Source organism: Oncorhynchus gorbuscha, linkage group LG09 (assembly GCF_021184085.1).
Source record: "Oncorhynchus gorbuscha isolate QuinsamMale2020 ecotype Even-year linkage group LG09, OgorEven_v1.0, whole genome shotgun sequence".
Lineage (NCBI taxonomy): Eukaryota > Metazoa > Chordata > Actinopteri > Salmoniformes > Salmonidae > Oncorhynchus > Oncorhynchus gorbuscha.
The window spans coordinates 10,417,487-10,437,762 of record NC_060181.1 but is presented as its reverse complement, the minus strand read 5'-3'; the positions used below and the strand labels follow the sequence as shown (position 1 = coordinate 10,437,762).

At 43.4% G+C, this 20,276-nt stretch overlaps 3 non-coding genes across 3 annotated transcripts; all 3 read left to right on the top strand.

The window, feature by feature from the left end:
- Positions 1-5,357: 5,357 nt before the first annotated feature.
- On the top strand, positions 5,358-5,429 carry trnap-agg. The gene has a single exon. It is a non-coding gene; the product is annotated as a tRNA-Pro (tRNA).
- A 6,491-nt stretch (positions 5,430-11,920) lies between these two features.
- Positions 11,921-11,992, top strand: trnap-agg. Its single transcript has one exon. It is a non-coding gene; the product is annotated as a tRNA-Pro (tRNA).
- Positions 11,993-18,483: 6,491 nt separating this feature from the next.
- On the top strand, positions 18,484-18,555 carry trnap-agg. Its single transcript has one exon. It is a non-coding gene; the product is annotated as a tRNA-Pro (tRNA).
- Positions 18,556-20,276: the final 1,721 nt, after the last annotated feature.

Below are 20,276 nucleotides of genomic sequence, written 5' to 3'. Positions count from 1 at the left end.
TAGGCTACATAGCCATTAGTTATTAACTATTGGTGGAAGATAATGGTTAGAACATTGAGTCAGTAACTTAATGGTTGCTGGATCAAATCCCTGAGCTGACAAGGTAAAAATCTGTTGTTCTGCCCCTGAACAAGGCAGTTAACCCACTGTTCCCCTGAAAAAGGTAGTTAACCCACTGTTCCCTGAACAAGGCAGTTAACCCACTGTTCCCCTGAACAAGGCAGTTAACCCACTGTTCCCCTGAACAAGGCAGTTAACCCCCTGTTCCCCAGTAGGCTGAATTTGTAAATAAGAATTTGTTCTTAAATGACTTGCCTAGATAAATAAAGTTTTTTTTTTTTTTTTTAAACATTTTTTACATTTTACTACAGTGGACTATCTAAGGGTCACACAGAGTGTTTATTTTTTAAATTGTTATTTTATTGAATATCCGAAACATACAATATACTTGCAGTGAAGCCGCTCAACAACTACATCACACCAGTCATCCAACAACTACATCACACCAGTCATCTAACAACTACATCACACCAGTCATCTAACAACTACACCACACCAGTCATCTAACAACTACACCACACCAGTCATTCAACAACTACACCACACCAGTCATCTAACAACTACACCACACCAGTCATTCAACAACTACATCACACCAGTCATCCAACAACTACATCACACCAGTCATTCAACAACTACACCACACCAGTCATCTAACAACTACACCACACCAGTCATCCAACAACTACACCATACCAGTCATCCAACAACTACACCACACCAGTCATCTAACAACTACACCACACCAGTCATCCAACAACTACACCATACCAGTCATCCAACAACTACATCACACCAGTCATCCACCAACTACACCATACCAGTCATCTAACAACTACACCACACCAGTCATCCAACAACTACACCATACCAGTCATCCAACAACTACATCACACCAGTCATCCACCAACTACACCATACCAGTCATCCAACAACTACACCATACCAGTCATCCAACAACTACACCACACCAGTCATCCAACAACTACACCATACCAGTCATCCAACAACTACACCACACCAGTCATCCGACAGACTCCCATCCAACAACTACATCACATCAGTCATCCGACAGACTCCCGTTCAACAACTACACCACACCAGTCATCCGACAGACTCATATTCAGAGCGACACACAGAAGCATCCAGGGTCAATGCCCTGCTCAAGGGCACGTTGACAGATCTCCCACCTGGCCAAAAAAGTGAACTCGAACCCTCCAAGATCCCCCCAACAGTTCCCCAATAACTGTCCCTCAACCATTTGAGACACCTCCAACAGCCCCCCCCAAGAAGAAAAAAATAAATGAAAAAGTCAGAAGTTTATATACACCTTAGCCAAATACATTCAAACTCAGTTTTTCACAATTCCTGACATTTAATCCTAGTAAATATTCCCTGTTTTAGGTGAGTTAGGATCACCACTATATTTTAAGAATGTGAAATGTCAGAATAATAGTAGAGAGAATGATTTATTTCAGCTTTTATTTCTTTCATCACATTCCCAGTGGGACAGAAGTTGTGTGTGATTGTGATTGACCTTTAGCCATGTCTTCAAGCATTTTGTGAAAGTGTGATATGTGGTGCAGTTATGTGTGTCTGATGGCAGTGTATTCCAGACATGGGAAGCTCTCACAGAGAAAACGGATTTACTAAAGATGCTTTTCCTTAAGGAAACTATACAGTCACCTCTCATGGCAGACCTTGTTGATCTGCTGCCATATGTTTGGGTTTTCTGTTTAACAAATATACTGATTGGAGGGGGAGCCAGGCCATTTAGGATCTTGAATACAAGACATGCGTCGGTGTATTGCACAAGATTTTCCCAGCTCAGGAGCTCATGCTTTCTGAGGATGTAACAGTGATGATGGCTATTGGGCTTCCTATCAAGCACTTTGAGAGCCTGTTTGTAGACAGACTGAATAGGTCTTAATGTTGTACAGCAAGCTTGGGCCCAACTAGTCAAACAGTATGTTAAGTGGGGAGAATCATTTGAAGTACAGTTTTGCTACCTTTGTAGTCAAACAATCTCGTATAAATCAGAAATTAGCTAGGTTGAATTTGGTTATTTGAATGACCTTTTTCACATGCTTTTTAAAAGAGAGGTTGGAATCAAGTATGATGCCAAGGTACTTAAAATCAGATACCACCTGGAGCTTCTCCCCTGACACATAGACATCTGGCTCAGTAGCATCTGTTGCTCTCTTTGTGAAGAACATGCAAATGGACCAGTGTTTTTCCAGCACGAGTGTTACAGTTGATTTGCTGATAGAATTTAGATAGCCATGTTCTCAAATTTGCTTTGTTAAAATCTCCAGCTAAAATAAATGCAGCATCAGGATACATGGTTTCCAGTTTGCATAAAGTCCAGTGAAGTTCCTTGAGGGCCGTCGTGGTATCAGCTTGAGGGGGGATATACACGGCTGTGACAACTTCCACAGCATATTCAGAGAGAGCCATGATTCCATTGAACAGAGTATGTTACAATCCCTGATGTCTCTCTGAAAGCAACCCTTGCCCTGATTTCACCAACCTTGTTATCTCGGGACTGGATATTAGTGAGTAATATACTCAGAAGAGGTGGGTGGTGTGCGTGCCTCCAAAGTCTGACCAGAAGACTGCTCTGTCTCCCTCCAGTGGCATGAATTTTGGGTCGGCCTCTTGAATCAGTTCAAATGCCCGGGTGGTGCGGACAAAGGATCCCCTTTGGGAAAGTCATATTCCTGGTTAATTAACATCACTCTGATATTCTGACATTAAGAAGTTGTCTCTTATGGGTTTTGAACCCCAGACCTCTTGCACCCTAAGCAAGAATAATACCCCTAGACCAACAAGCCTGATACTTGTACTTTTTACTTGTGAATATAGTGCTGCTAGTGTGAGACAACATACTCTGAACGTCACCAGGGATATGGTGCTGCTAGTAGGAGACAATATACTCTGAACAGCACCAGGGGATATGGTGCTGCTAGTAGGAGACAACATACTCTGAACGTCACCAGGGGATATGGTGCTGCTAGTGTGAGACAACATACTCTGAGTGTTACTTGGGGATATGGTGCTGCTAGTGTGAGACAACATACTCTGAACGTTACCAGGGGATATGGTGCTGCTAGTAGAAGACAACATACTCTGAGTGTTACTTGGGGATATGGTGCTGCTAGTAGAAGACAACATACTCTGAACGTCACCAGGGGATATGGTGCTGCTAGTGTGAGACAACATACTCTGAACGTCACCAGGGGATATGGTGCTGCTAGTAGAAGACAACATACTCTGAACGTCACCAGGGGATATGGTGCTGCTAGTAGGAGACAACATACTCTGAGTGTTACTTGGGGATATGGTGCTGCTAGTAGAAGACAACATACTCTGAACGTTACCAGGGGATATGGTGCTGCTAGTAGAAGACAACACACTCTGAGTGTTACTTGGGGATATGGTGCTGCTAGTAGAAGACAACATACTCTGAACGTCACCAGGGGATATGGTGCTGCTAGTGTGAGACAACATACTCTGAGTGTTACTTGGGGATATGGTGCTGCTAGTGTGAGACAACATACTCTGAACGTTACCAGGGGATATGGTGCTGCTAGTGTGAGACAACATACTCTGAGTGTTACTTGGGGATATGGTGCTGCTAGTAGAAGACAACATACTCTGAACGTCACCAGGGGATATGGTGCTGCTAGTGTGAGACAACATACTCTGAGTGTTACTTGGGGATATGGTGCTGCTAGTAGGAGACAACATACTCTGAACGTCACCAGGGGATATGGTGCTGCTAGTAGGAGACTAGTAGGAGCCAGTAGGAGTAGGAGCCAGACATCATTTAAATTAAATTAAATACATTTTTTGACAGAGTTTAAACAAAGTTAACATACATTATATACAACTGGATAGAGTAATAGAATTAGAAGATATACAAATGTACAGTGGGTATACGCTTGATACAGTGAGCGTACGGTGTATACTCAGTGGGTATACAGTTGAGTTATAGTGGGTATACAGTTGAGTTATAGTGGGTATACAGTTGATATACAGTGGGTATACAGTTGAGTTATAGTGGGTATACAGTTGAGTTATAGTGGGTATACAGTTGAGTTATAGTGGGTATACAGTTGAGTTATAGTGGGTATACAGTTGAGTTATAGTGGGTATACAGTTGAGTTATAGTGGGTATACAGTTGATATACAGTGGGTATACAGTTGAGTTATAGTGGGTGTATGGTTGAGTTATAGTGGGTATACGGTTGATATACAGTGGGTATACAGTTGATATACAGGGGGTATATGGTTGAGTTATAGTGGGTATATGGTTGTGTTATAGTGGGTATACAGTTGAGTTATAGCGGGTATACGGTTGATATAAAGTGGGTATACAGTTGATATACAGGGGATGTTCATATTTACGGTATCAGTATGAATATATCTAAATACAGAGAGATGGACAGAGTGCAATAAAGTATAGTGAAGTTATTTTGTGTGCAGTTCAGAGATGGCGTGATGTGGTGTGCAGCACAGAGTGCATAGTCCTTCAGTCTGAATGGGTCAGATTTCCTGTTGGTGAGGGGCCACAGGCCAGGGGAAGAAACTTTTCAGGTGGTGGGAGGCTTTGGTCAAATGATTGCTGATCAGAATTTCTACGTGGTTTTCCATTGTGACAGTGACACATTAAAAGACGGGGTCGTCCGGGATTAGAACCCGGGTCCTCTCGCAACCTAAGCGAGAATCATACCCCTAGACCAACGAGACACATTCTGTTATAACACATCGTATCATCCATTTTAACTCCAGTGTTACGGATGTTGGGGTAGAATACCTATAGTTGGCAGAACTAATGCTCTCATGGTTGTCATTAGTTACCACAGCCCAAAAGTCGAAATGGTCCATGACGTAAAATGTTTTGGTCGTCATTTAAGGTTAGGGTTCGCCACAAGGTGAGCAGTGTAGTTAAGGTTAGGGTTCAAATCAGATTTGCAGAAGAACATTTTTAGAAATAGGCGGGGTTTAGACATAATGATGACTTTGTGGCGCTTCCTCTCACATGCTGATCGAGCGCTCTTCCCTTTGTGTTAATTAATTCCCCAGTTGATTGCAAATTAACGACCAGGTCTCGTCTCCCTATAGTGCAATCCTGATCTACAGATTTGAGTGGCCATTGTCCAAACGCCCCAAAATCGACAGCAGTACCTCTCAGCACCACCAGAAGACAGTGCAGTACCAGTAAAGAATCAAAGTTTTCATTACATGCGTGGCATTTAAGTGATTTTCAAAATCTCAGTGTCGTTTTACAGACAGGCTCGTTGGTCTAGGGGTATGATTCTCGCTTAGGGTGCGAGAGGTCCCGGGTTCAAATCCCGGACGAGCCCTTCTTTTTAACTAGGACAACCTTCATTGAAAAAATGAAAAGCTTACTCTGTGCCTGTCTGTTCTGTGGGCCTTTCTAGACAATTGGTACAAGGAGTTGTAATATTACTGGTGGTAAAACTCTTGCATTTATTTATCCTTTATTGATACCAGTTATCATACTGAAATGAGAGGGGCCAGGATTGTGAGCAATCAAACATTTGTTTCAAACTATGAACAATACAGAACACATTTAATCAAACCCAGCAATCTGATTTACCGGATAAGTAAAACACAATAACAGAATTCTTCCTCTGCTGTCTAAGTTTTAATTCCTGCTCTCAGAACCATATTTACAGTCATGAAACAAAACAAATTGTGGAATTCAGGTGAACTTTGTTTGTATAGGAGGAAGGAGGTTGCTTTGACTCCTCCACAAAATCCAGAAGGTAGTTGTGATTGAACAGCACCTGGAAAGTAGAGAGGAGGAGCAGTAGTGTTCAACAGGACACTGGCAGCCATAGACAGAGATGTCTGGCTCTGTTTCATTCTCCACACTCCATTGAAAAGGCCTTTCAGTCCAGGATTGGGCTTAATCTGTGACCGAAACCAAGGCAATAAACCTACCCCAGTGGTGTAGCACAGTTTCACGGGGCCCTGCAAGGTCCAAGCAAGGCACCCCCCCCCACTTTAAAACATGTTCTTCTTCCATGGGCCCCCTCACTTTAAAACATGTTCTTCTTCCATGCCCCCCCCACTTTAAAACATGTTCTTCTTCCATGGGCCCCCCTCACTTTAAAACATGTTCTTCTTCCATGGCCCCCCGCCACTTTAAAACATGTTCTTCTTCCATGGCCCCCCCACTTTAAAACATGTTCTTCTTCCATGCCCCCACCACTTTAAACATATTCTTCTTCCATGGGGCAGAGAGAAAAATGTGCCATATTATAGCTAATCTTATCATAGCCACGGGAAGTACCACCTGACAGGTGTGGCATATCAAGAAGCTGATTAAAAAGCATGATTATTACACAGATAAACCTTGTGTCGGGGACAATAAAAGGCCACTCTAAAATGTTCAGTTCTGTCACACAACCCAATGCTAAAGATGTCTCTAGTTTTAAGGGAGCGTGAGCAACTGGCATGCTGACTACAAGAATGTCCACCAGAGCTGTTGTCAGAGAATTTGAATGTTAATTTCTCTACCAAAAGCTGCGTCCAACATCATTTTAGAGAATTTGGCAGTACATTCAACTGGCCTCACAACCGTAGACCACTTTTAACCACGCTAGCCGAGGACCTCCACATCCGGCTTCTTCACCAGCGGAGTCGTCTGAGACCAGCCACTCGGACAGCTGTTGAAACTGTGGGTTTTCACAACCAAAGTATTTCGGCACAAACTGTCACAAATGTCTCATGGAAGCTCATCTGCATGCTTGAGTTTGAGTTTATTTTATTTTTACAGGGACAGTGCACATTAATCAACGTTTCAGTAAAAGTCCTGGTTTTAGCCAGCCGGCTAATTTTCAACCGCAGTCCCTGGGCAGGTTATTAAAAACTATTACAATATAGACAATAGCACCATAGACAATAGCAATATAGGACAAGTGAGACATAGCATACAGACAGAGCAACATAGAAAAAAGCAGCGAGACAAAATTCATAAAAGCATCAAGGTGTTTCCACACCTCACAAGCTACAGACAACAGACAACATGGAAAGCGGCAACACACAACTAGGGACCATATTCACAAATGTGATTGACCTTTAGCCATGTCTTCAAGCATTTTGTGAAAGTGTGATATGTGGTGCAGTTATGTGTGTCTGATGGCAGTGTATTCCAGACATGGGAAGCTCTCACAGAGAAAACGGATTTACTAAAGGTGTTTTTCCTTAAGGGAACTATACAGTCACCTCTCATGGCAGACCTTGTGGATCTGCTGCCATATGTTTGGGTTTTCTGTTTAACAAAACTACTGATTGGAGGGGGAGCCAGGCCATTTAGGATCTTGAATACAAGACATGCGTCGGTGTATTGCACAAGATTTTCCCAGCTCAGGAACTCATGCTTTCTGAGGATGTAACAGTGATGATGGCTATTGGGCTTCCTATCAAGCACTTTGAGAGCCTGTTTGTAGACAGACTGAATAGGTCTTAATGTTGTACAGCAAGCTTGGGCCCAACTAGTCAAACAGTATGTTAAGTGGGGGAGTATCATTTGAAGTACAGTTTTGCTACCTCTGTAGTCAAACAATCTCGTATAAATCAGAAATTAGCTAGGTTGAATTTGGTTATTTGAATGACCTTTTTCACATGCTTTTTAAAAGAGAGGTTGGAATCAAGTATGATGCCAAGGTACTTAAAATCAGATACCACCTGGAGCTTCTCCCCTGACACATAGACATCTGGCTCAGTAGCATCTGTTGCTCTCTTTGTGAAGAACATGCAAATGGACCAGTGTTTTTCCAGCACGAGTGTTACAGTTGATTTGCTGATAGAATTTAGATAGCCGTGTTCTCAAATTTGCTTTGTTAAAATCCCCAGCTAAAATAAATGCAGCATCAGGATACATGGTTTCCAGTTTGCATAAAGTCCAGTGAAGTTCCTTGAGGGCCGTCATGGTATCAGCTTGAGGGGGGATATACACGGCTGTGACAACTTCCACAGCATATTCAGAGAGAGCCATGATTCCATTGAACAGAGTATGTTACAATCCCTGATGTCTCTCTGGAAAGCAACCCTTGCCCTGATTTCATCAACCTTGTTATCTAGGGACTGGATATTAGTGAGTAATATACTCAGAAGAGGTGGGTGGTGTGCGTGCCTCCAAAGTCTGACCAGAAGACTGCTCTGTCTCCCTCCAGTGGCATGAATTTTGGGTCGGCCTCTTGAATCAGTTCAAATGCCCCGGGTGGTGCGGACAAAGGATCCCCTTTGGGAAAGTCGTATTCCTGGTTAATTAACATCACTCTGATATTCTGACATTAAGAAGTTGTCTCTTATGGGTTTTGAACCCCAGACCTCTTGCACCCTAAGCAAGAATAATACCCCTAGACCAACAAGCCTGATACTTGTACTTTTTACTTGTGAATATAGTGCTGCTAGTGTGAGACAACGTACTCTGAACGTCACCAGGGGATATGGTGCTGCGAGTGTGAGACAACATACTCTGAGTGTTACTTGGGGATATGGTGCTGCTAGTAGAAGACAACATACTCTGAACGTCACCAGGGGATATGGTGCTGCTAGTAGAAGACAACATACTCTGAGTGTTACTTGGGGATATGGTGCTGCTAGTAGAAGACAACATACTCTGAACGTCACCAGGGATATGGTGCTGCTAGTAGAAGACAACATACTCTGAGTGTTACCAGGGGATATGGTGCTGCTAGTAGAAGACAACATACTCTGAGTGTTACTTGGGGATATGGTGCTGCTAGTAGAAGACAACATACTCTGAACGTCACCAGGGGATATGGTGCTGCTAGTAGAAGACAACATACTCTGAACGTCACCAGGGGATATGGTGCTGCTAGTAGAAGACAACATACTCTGAACGTCACCAGGGGATATGGTGCTGCTAGTAGAAGACAACATACTCTGAGTGTTACTTGGGGATATGGTGCTGCTAGTAGAAGACAACATACTCTGAACGTCACCAGGGGATATGGTGCTGCTAGTAGAAGACAACATACTCTGAACGTCACCAGGGGATATGGTGCTGCTAGTAGAAGACAACATACTCTGAACGTCACCAGGGGATATGATGCTGCTAGTAGAAGACAACATACTCTGAACGTTACCAGGGGATATGGTGCTGCTAGTAGAAGACAACATACTCTGAACGTCACCAGGGGATATGGTGCTGCTAGTAGAAGACAACATACTCTGAACGTCACCAGGGGATATGGTGCTGCTAGTAGAAGACAACATACTCTGAACGTCACCAGGGGATATGGTGCTGCTAGTAGAAGACAACATACTCTGAGTGTTACCAGGGGATATGGTGCTGCTAGTAGAAGACAACATACTCTGAGTGTTACTTGGGGATATGGTGCTGCTAGTAGAAGACAACATACTCTGAACGTCACCAGGGGATATGGTGCTGCTAGTAGAAGACAACATACTCTGAACGTCACCAGGGGATATGGTGCTGCTAGTAGAAGACAACATACTCTGAACGTCACCAGGGGATATGGTGCTGCTAGTAGAAGACAACATACTCTGAACGTCACCAGGGGATATGGTGCTGCTAGTAGAAGACAACATACTCTGAGTGTTACCAGGGGATATGGTGCTGCTAGTAGAAGACAACATACTCTGAGTGTTACTTGGGGATATGGTGCTGCTAGTAGAAGACAACATACTCTGAACGTCACCAGGGGATATGGTGCTGCTAGTAGAAGACAACATACTCTGAACGTCACCAGGGGATATGGTGCTGCTAGTAGAAGACAACATACTCTGAACGTCACCAGGGGATATGGTGCTGCTAGTAGAAGACAACATACTCTGAGTGTTACTTGGGGATATGGTGCTGCTAGTGTGAGACAACATACTCTGAACGTCACCAGGGGATATGGTGCTGCTAGTAGAAGACAACATACTCTGAACGTTACTTGGGGATATGGTGCTGCTAGTGTGAGACAACATACTCTGAGTGTTACCAGGGGATATGGTGCTGCTAGTGTGAGACAACATACTCTGAGTGTTACCAGGGGATATGGTGCTGCTAGTGTGAGACAACATACTCTGAACGTTACTTGGGGATATGGTGCTGCTAGTGTGAGACAACATACTCTGAGTGTTACCAGGGGATATGGTGCTGCTAGTAGAAGACAACATACTCTGAACATTACCAGAGGATATGGTGCTGCTAGTAGAAGACAACATACTCTGAACGTCACCAGGGGATATGGTGCTGCTAGTAGGAGACTAGTAGGAGACTAGTAGGAGTAGGAGCCAGACATCATTTAAATCGAATTAAATCAAATTTATAGTCAGAGTTTAAACAAAGTTGATATACATTATATACAACTAGGTAGAGTAATAGAATTAGAAGATATACAAATGTACAGTGGGTATAGGCTTGATACAGTGAGCGTACGGTGTATACTCAGTGGGTATACAGTTGAGTTATAGTGGGTATACAGTTGAGTTATAGTGGGTATATGGTTGAGTTATAGTGGGTATACAGTTGAGTTATAGTGGGTGTAAAGTTGAGTTATAGTGGGTGTAAAGTTGAGTTATAGTGGGTATATGGTTGATACACAGTGGGTGTACAGTTGAGTTATAGTGGGTATACGGTTGAGTTATAGTGGGCATACAGTTGAGTTATAGTGGGTGTAAAGTTTAGTTATAGTGGGTGTAAAGTTGAGTTATAGTGGGTATATGGTTGATACACAGTGGGTGTACAGTTGAGTTATAGTGGGTATACGGTTGAGTTATAGTGGGTATACAGTTGAGTTATAGTGGGTGTAAAGTTGAGTTATAGTGGGTGTACAGTTGAGTTATAGTGGGTATATGGTTGTGTTATAGTGGGTATACAGTTGAGTTATAGTGGGTATACGGTTGATATACAGTGGGTATACAGTTGATATACAGGGGATGTTCATATTTACGGTATCAGTATGAATATATCTAAATACAGAGAGATGGACAGAGTGCAATACAGTATAGTGAAGTTATTTTGTGTGCAGTTCAGAGATGGCGTGATGTGGTGTGCAGCACAGAGTGCATAGCCCTTCAGTCTGAATGGGTCAGATTTCCTGTTGGTGAGGGGCCACAGGCCAGGGGAAGAAACTTTTCAGGTGGTGGGAGGCTTTGGTCAAATGATTGCTGATCAGAATTTCTACGTGGTTTTCCATTGTGACAGTGACACATTAAAAGACGGGCTCATCCGGGATTTGAACCCGGATCCTCTCGCAACCTAAGCGAGAATCATTACCCCTAGACCAACGAGACACATTCTGTTATAACACATCGTATCATCCATTTTAACTCCAGTGTTACGGATGTTGGGGTAGAATACCTATAGTTGGCAGAACTAATGCTCTCATGGTTGTCATTAGTTACCACAGCCCAAAAGTCGAAATTGTCCATGACGTAAAAATGTATGTTTTGGACTTCATTTAAGGTTAGGGTTCGCCACAAGGTGAGCAGTGTAGTTAAGGTTAGGGTTCAAATCAGATTTGCAGAAGAACATTTTTAGAAATAGGCGGGGTTTAGACATAATGATGACTTTGTGGCGCTTCCTCTCACATGCTGATCGAGCGCTCTTCCCTTTGTGTTAATTAATTCCCCAGTTGATTGCAAATTAACGACCAGGTCTCGTCTCCCTATAGTGCAATCCTGATCTACAGATTTGAGTGGCCATTGTCCAAACGCCCCAAAATCGACAGCAGTACCTCTCAGCACCACCAGAAGACAGTGCAGTACCAGTAAAGAATCAAAGTTTTCATTACATGCGTGGCATTTAAGTGATTTTCAAAATCTCAGTGTCGTTTTACAGACAGGCTCGTTGGTCTAGGGGTATGATTCTCGCTTAGGGTGCGAGAGGTCCCGGGTTCAAATCCCGGACGAGCCCTTCTTTTTAACTAGGACAACCTTCATTGAAAAAATGAAAAGCTTACTCTGTGCCTGTCTGTTCTGTGGGCCTTTCTAGACAATTGGTACAAGGAGTTGTAATATTACTGGTGGTAAAACTCTTGCATTTATTTATCCTTTATTGATACCAGTTATCATACTGAAATGAGAGGGGCCAGGATTGTGAGCAATCAAACATTTGTTTCAAACTATGAACAATACAGAACACATTTAATCAAACCCAGCAATCTGATTTACCGGATAAGTAAAACACAATAACAGAATTCTTCCTCTGCTGTCTAAGTTTTAATTCCTGCTCTCAGAACCATATTTACAGTCATGAAACAAAACAAATTGTGGAATTCAGGTGAACTTTGTTTGTATAGGAGGAAGGAGGTTGCTTTGACTCCTCCACAAAATCCAGAAGGTAGTTGTGATTGAACAGCACCTGGAAAGTAGAGAGGAGGAGCAGTAGTGTTCAACAGGACACTGGCAGCCATAGACAGAGATGTCTGGCTCTGTTTCATTCTCCACACTCCATTGAAAAGGCCTTTCAGTCCAGGATTGGGCTTAATCTGTGACCGAAACCAAGGCAATAAACCTACCCCAGTGGTGTAGCACAGTTTCACGGGGCCCTGCAAGGTCCAAGCAGAAGGCACCCCCCCCCCCACTTTAAAACATGTTCTTCTTCCATGGGCCCCCTCACTTTAAAACATGTTCTTCTTCCATGCCCCCCCCACTTTAAAACATGTTCTTCTTCCATGGGCCCCCTCACTTTAAAACATGTTCTTCTTCCATGGCCCCCCGCCACTTTAAAACATGTTCTTCTTCCATGGCCCCCCCACTTTAAAACATGTTCTTCTTCCATGCCCCCACCACTTTAAACATATTCTTCTTCCATGGGGCAGAGAGAAAAATGTGCCATATTATAGCTAATCTTATCATAGCCACGGGAAGTACCACCTGACAGGTGTGGCATATCAAGAAGCTGATTAAAAAGCATGATTATTACACAGATAAACCTTGTGTCGGGGACAATAAAAGGCCACTCTAAAATGTTCAGTTCTGTCACACAACCCAATGCTAAAGATGTCTCTAGTTTTAAGGGAGCGTGAGCAACTGGCATGCTGACTACAAGAATGTCCACCAGAGCTGTTGTCAGAGAATTTGAATGTTAATTTCTCTACCAAAAGCTGCGTCCAACATCATTTTAGAGAATTTGGCAGTACATTCAACTGGCCTCACAACCGTAGACCACTTTTAACCACGCTAGCCGAGGACCTCCACATCCGGCTTCTTCACCAGCGGAGTCGTCTGAGACCAGCCACTCGGACAGCTGTTGAAACTGTGGGTTTTCACAACCAAAGTATTTCGGCACAAACTGTCACAAATGTCTCATGGAAGCTCATCTGCATGCTTGAGTTTGAGTTTATTTTATTTTTACAGGGACAGTGCACATTAATCAACGTTTCAGTAAAAGTCCTGGTTTTAGCCAGCCGGCTAATTTTCAACCGCAGTCCCTGGGCAGGTTATTAAAAACTATTACAATATAGACAATAGCACCATAGACAATAGCAATATAGGACAAGTGAGACATAGCATACAGACAGAGCAACATAGAAAAAAAAAAGCAGCGAGACAAAATTCATAAAAGCATCAAGGTGTTTCCACACCTCACAAGCTACAGACAACAGACAACATGGAAAGCGGCAACACACAACTAGGGACCATATTCACAAATGTGATTGACCTTTAGCCATGTCTTCAAGCATTTTGTGAAAGTGTGATATGTGGTGCAGTTATGTGTGTCTGATGGCAGTGTATTCCAGACATGGGAAGCTCTCACAGAGAAAACGGATTTACTAAAGGTGTTTTTCCTTAAGGGAACTATACAGTCACCTCTCATGGCAGACCTTGTGGATCTGCTGCCATATGTTTGGGTTTTCTGTTTAACAAAACTACTGATTGGAGGGAGCCAGGCCATTTAGGATCTTGAATACAAGACATGCGTCGGTGTATTGCACAAGATTTTCCCAGCTCAGGAACTCATGCTTTCTGAGGATGTAACAGTGATGATGGCTATTGGGCTTCCTATCAAGCACTTTGAGAGCCTGTTTGTAGACAGACTGAATAGGTCTTAATGTTGTACAGCAAGCTTGGGCCCAACTAGTCAAACAGTATGTTAAGTGGGGAGTATCATTTGAAGTACAGTTTTGCTACCTCTGTAGTCAAACAATCTCGTATAAATCAGAAATTAGCTAGGTTGAATTTGGTTATTTGAATGACCTTTTTCACATGCTTTTTAAAAGAGAGGTTGGAATCAAGTATGATGCCAAGGTACTTAAAATCAGATACCACCTGGAGCTTCTCCCCTGACACATAGACATCTGGCTCAGTAGCATCTGTTGCTCTCTTTGTGAAGAACATGCAAATGGACCAGTGTTTTTCCAGCACGAGTGTTACAGTTGATTTGCTGATAGAATTTAGATAGCCGTGTTCTCAAATTTGCTTTGTTAAAATCCCCAGCTAAAATAAATGCAGCATCAGGATACATGGTTTCCAGTTTGCATAAAGTCCAGTGAAGTTCCTTGAGGGCCGTCATGGTATCAGCTTGAGGGGGGATATACACGGCTGTGACAACTTCCACAGCATATTCAGAGAGAGCCATGATTCCATTGAACAGAGTATGTTACAATCCCTGATGTCTCTCTGGAAAGCAACCCTTGCCCTGATTTCATCAACCTTGTTATCTAGGGACTGGATATTAGTGAGTAATATACTCAGAAGAGGTGGGTGGTGTGCGTGCCTCCAAAGTCTGACCAGAAGACTGCTCTGTCTCCCTCCAGTGGCATGAATTTTGGGTCGGCCTCTTGAATCAGTTCAAATGCCCCGGGTGGTGCGGACAAAGGATCCCCTTTGGGAAAGTCGTATTCCTGGTTAATTAACATCACTCTGATATTCTGACATTAAGAAGTTGTCTCTTATGGGTTTTGAACCCCAGACCTCTTGCACCCTAAGCAAGAATAATACCCCTAGACCAACAAGCCTGATACTTGTACTTTTTACTTGTGAATATAGTGCTGCTAGTGTGAGACAACGTACTCTGAACGTCACCAGGGGATATGGTGCTGCGAGTGTGAGACAACATACTCTGAGTGTTACTTGGGGATATGGTGCTGCTAGTAGAAGACAACATACTCTGAACGTCACCAGGGGATATGGTGCTGCTAGTAGAAGACAACATACTCTGAGTGTTACTTGGGGATATGGTGCTGCTAGTAGAAGACAACATACTCTGAACGTCACCAGGGGATATGGTGCTGCTAGTAGAAGACAACATACTCTGAGTGTTACCAGGGGATATGGTGCTGCTAGTAGAAGACAACATACTCTGAGTGTTACTTGGGGATATGGTGCTGCTAGTAGAAGACAACATACTCTGAACGTCACCAGGGGATATGGTGCTGCTAGTAGAAGACAACATACTCTGAACGTCACCAGGGGATATGGTGCTGCTAGTAGAAGACAACATACTCTGAACGTCACCAGGGGATATGGTGCTGCTAGTAGAAGACAACATACTCTGAGTGTTACTTGGGGATATGGTGCTGCTAGTAGAAGACAACATACTCTGAACGTCACCAGGGGATATGGTGCTGCTAGTAGAAGACAACATACTCTGAACGTCACCAGGGGATATGGTGCTGCTAGTAGAAGACAACATACTCTGAACGTCACCAGGGGATATGATGCTGCTAGTAGAAGACAACATACTCTGAACGTTACCAGGGATATGGTGCTGCTAGTAGAAGACAACATACTCTGAACGTCACCAGGGGATATGGTGCTGCTAGTAGAAGACAACATACTCTGAACGTCACCAGGGGATATGGTGCTGCTAGTAGAAGACAACATACTCTGAACGTCACCAGGGGATATGGTGCTGCTAGTAGAAGACAACATACTCTGAGTGTTACCAGGGATATGGTGCTGCTAGTAGAAGACAACATACTCTGAGTGTTACTTGGGGATATGGTGCTGCTAGTAGAAGACAACATACTCTGAACGTCACCAGGGGATATGGTGCTGCTAGTAGAAGACAACATACTCTGAACGTCACCAGGGATATGGTGCTGCTAGTAGAAGACAACATACTCTGAACGTCACCAGGGGATATGGTGCTGCTAGTAGAAGACAACATACTCTGAACGTCACCAGGGATATGGTGCTGCTAGTAGAAGACAACATACTCTGAGTGTTACCAGGGGATATGGTGCTGCTAGTAGAAGACAACATACTCTGAGTGTTACTTGGGGATATGGTGCTGCTAGTAGAAGACAACATACTCTGAACGTCACCAGGGGATATGGTGCTGCTAGTAGAAGACAACATACTCTGAACGTCACCAGGGGATATGGTGCTGCTAGTAGAAGACAACATACTCTGAACGTCACCAGGGGATATGGTGCTGCTAGTAGAAGACAACATACTCTGAGTGTTACTTGGGGATATGGTGCTGCTAGTGTGAGACAACATACTCTGAACGTCACCAGGGGATATGGTGCTGCTAGTAGAAGACAACATACTCTGAACGTTACTTGGGGATATGGTGCTGCTAGTGTGAGACAACATACTCTGAGTGTTACCAGGGGATATGGTGCTGCTAGTGTGAGACAACATACTCTGAGTGTTACCAGGGGATATGGTGCTGCTAGTGTGAGACAACATACTCTGAACGTTACTTGGGGATATGGTGCTGCTAGTGTGAGACAACATACTCTGAGTGTTACCAGGGGATATGGTGCTGCTAGTAGAAGACAACATACTCTGAACATTACCAGAGGATATGGTGCTGCTAGTAGAAGACAACATACTCTGAACGTCACCAGGGGATATGGTGCTGCTAGTAGGAGACTAGTAGGAGACTAGTAGGAGTAGGAGCCAGACATCATTTAAATCGAATTAAATCAAATTTATAGTCAGAGTTTAAACAAAGTTGATATACATTATATACAACTAGGTAGAGTAATAGAATTAGAAGATATACAAATGTACAGTGGGTATAGGCTTGATACAGTGAGCGTACGGTGTATACTCAGTGGGTATACAGTTGAGTTATAGTGGGTATACAGTTGAGTTATAGTGGGTATATGGTTGAGTTATAGTGGGTATACAGTTGAGTTATAGTGGGTGTAAAGTTGAGTTATAGTGGGTGTAAAGTTGAGTTATAGTGGGTATATGGTTGATACACAGTGGGTGTACAGTTGAGTTATAGTGGGTATACGGTTGAGTTATAGTGGGCATACAGTTGAGTTATAGTGGGTGTAAAGTTTAGTTATAGTGGGTGTAAAGTTGAGTTATAGTGGGTATATGGTTGATACACAGTGGGTGTACAGTTGAGTTATAGTGGGTATACGGTTGAGTTATAGTGGGTATACAGTTGAGTTATAGTGGGTGTAAAGTTGAGTTATAGTGGGTGTACAGTTGAGTTATAGTGGGTATATGGTTGTGTTATAGTGGGTATACAGTTGAGTTATAGTGGGTATACGGTTGATATACAGTGGGTATACAGTTGATATACAGGGGATGTTCATATTTACGGTATCAGTATGAATATATCTAAATACAGAGAGATGGACAGAGTGCAATACAGTATAGTGAAGTTATTTTGTGTGCAGTTCAGAGATGGCGTGATGTGGTGTGCAGCACAGAGTGCATAGCCCTTCAGTCTGAATGGGTCAGATTTCCTGTTGGTGAGGGGCCACAGGCCAGGGAAGAAACTTTTCAGGTGGTGGGAGGCTTTGGTCAAATGATTGCTGATCAGAATTTCTACGTGGTTTTCCATTGTGACAGTGACACATTAAAAGACGGGCTCATCCGGGATTTGAACCCGGATCCTCTCGCAACCTAAGCGAGAATCATTACCCCTAGACCAACGAGACACATTCTGTTATAACACATCGTATCATCCATTTTAACTCCAGTGTTACGGATGTTGGGGTAGAATACCTATAGTTGGCAGAACTAATGCTCTCATGGTTGTCATTAGTTACCACAGCCCAAAAGTCGAAATTGTCCATGACGTAAAAATGTATGTTTTGGACTTCATTTAAGGTTAGGGTTCGCCACAAGGTGAGCAGTGTAGTTAAGGTTAGGGTTCAAATCAGATTTGCAGAAGAACATTTTTAGAAATAGGCGGGGTTTAGACATAATGATGACTTTGTGGCGCTTCCTCTCACATGCTGATCGAGCGCTCTTCCCTTTGTGTTAATTAATTCCCCAGTTGATTGCAAATTAACGACCAGGTCTCGTCTCCCTATAGTGCAATCCTGATCTACAGATTTGAGTGGCCATTGTCCAAACGCCCCAAAATCGACAGCAGTACCTCTCAGCACCACCAGAAGACAGTGCAGTACCAGTAAAGAATCAAAGTTTTCATTACATGCGTGGCATTTAAGTGATTTTCAAAATCTCAGTGTCGTTTTACAGACAGGCTCGTTGGTCTAGGGGTATGATTCTCGCTTAGGGTGCGAGAGGTCCCGGGTTCAAATCCCGGACGAGCCCTTCTTTTCGACTAGGCCAACCTTAATTGAAAAAATGAAAAGCTTACTCTGTGCCTGTCTGTTCTGTGGGCCTTTCTAGACAATTGGTACAAGGAGTTGTAATATTACTGGTGGTAAAACTCTTGCATTTATTTATCCTTTATTGATACCAGTTATCATACTGAAATGAGAGGGGCCAGGATTGTGAGCAATCAAACATTTGTTTCAAACTATGAACAATACCTAACACATTTAATCAAACCCAGCAATCTGATTTACCGGATAAGTAAAACACAATAACAGAATTCTTCCTCTGCTGTCTAAGTTTTAATTCCTGCTCTCAGAACCATATTTACAGTCATGAAACAAAACAAATTGTGGAATTCAGGTGAACTTTGTTTGTATAGGAGGAAGGAGGTTGCTTTGACTCCTCCACAAAATCCAGAAGGTAGTTGTGATTGAACAGCACCTGGAAAGTAGAGAGGAGGAGCAGTAGTGTTCAACAGGACACTGGCAGCCATAGACAGAGATGTCTGGCTCTGTTTCATTCTCCACACTCCATTGAAAAGGCCTTTCAGTCCAGGATTGGGCTTAATCTGTGACCGAAACCAAGGCAATAAACCTACCCCAGTGGTGTAGCACAGTTTCACGGGGCCCTGCAAGGTCCAAGCAAGGCACCCCCCCCCACTTTAAAACATGTTCTTCTTCCATGGGCCCCCCTCACTTTAAAACATGTTCTTCTTCCATGCCCCCCCCCACTTTAAAACATGTTCTTCTTCCATGGCCCCCTCTCAACTTTAAAACATTTTCTTCTTCCATGGGGCCCCCCACTTTAAAACATGTTCTTCTTCCATGGGCCCCCCCACTTTAAAACATGTTCTTCTTCCATGCCCCCCCCCCCCCCCACTTTAAAACATGTTCTTCTTCCATGTGCCCCCCACCGCCCCCTCCACTTTAAAACATGTTCTTCTTCCATGGGCCCCCCCCACTTTAAAACATGTTCTTCTTCCATGCCCCCCCACTTTAAAACAGGTTCTTCTTCCATGGCCCCCTCCCAACTTTAAAACATTTTCTTCTTCCATGGGGCCCCCACTTTAAAACATGTTCTTCTTCCATGGGCCCCCCCACTTTAAAACATGTTCTTCTTCCATGCCCCCCCCCCCCCCCACTTTAAAACATGTTCTTCTTCCATGTGCCCCCCACCGCCCCCTCCACTTTAAAACATGTTCTTCTTCCATGGGCCCCCCACTTTAAAACATGTTCTTCTTCCATGGCCCCCCCACTTTAAAACATGTTCTTCTTCCATGCCCCCCCACTTTAAACATGTTCTTCTTCCATGGGGCAGAGAGAAAAATGTGCCATATTATAGCTAATATTATCATAGCCACGGGAAGTACCACCTGACAGGTGTAGCATATCAAGAAGCTGATTAAAAAGCATGATCATTACACAGGTGAACCTTGTGCTGGGGACAATAAAAGGCGACTCTTAAAATGTACAGTTCTGTCACACAACCCAATGCTACAGATGTCTCTAGTTTTAAGGGAGCGTGAGCAACTGGCATTCTGACTGCAGGAATGTCCACCAGAGCTGTTGTCTGAGACCAGCCACTCGGACAGCTGTTGAAACTGTGGGTTTTCACAACCGGAGATTTTCGGCACAAACTTTGAGAAATGTCTCAGGGAAGCTCATCTGCATGTCCTTGTCGTCCTCACCAGGGTCTTGACCTGATTGCAGTTGGGC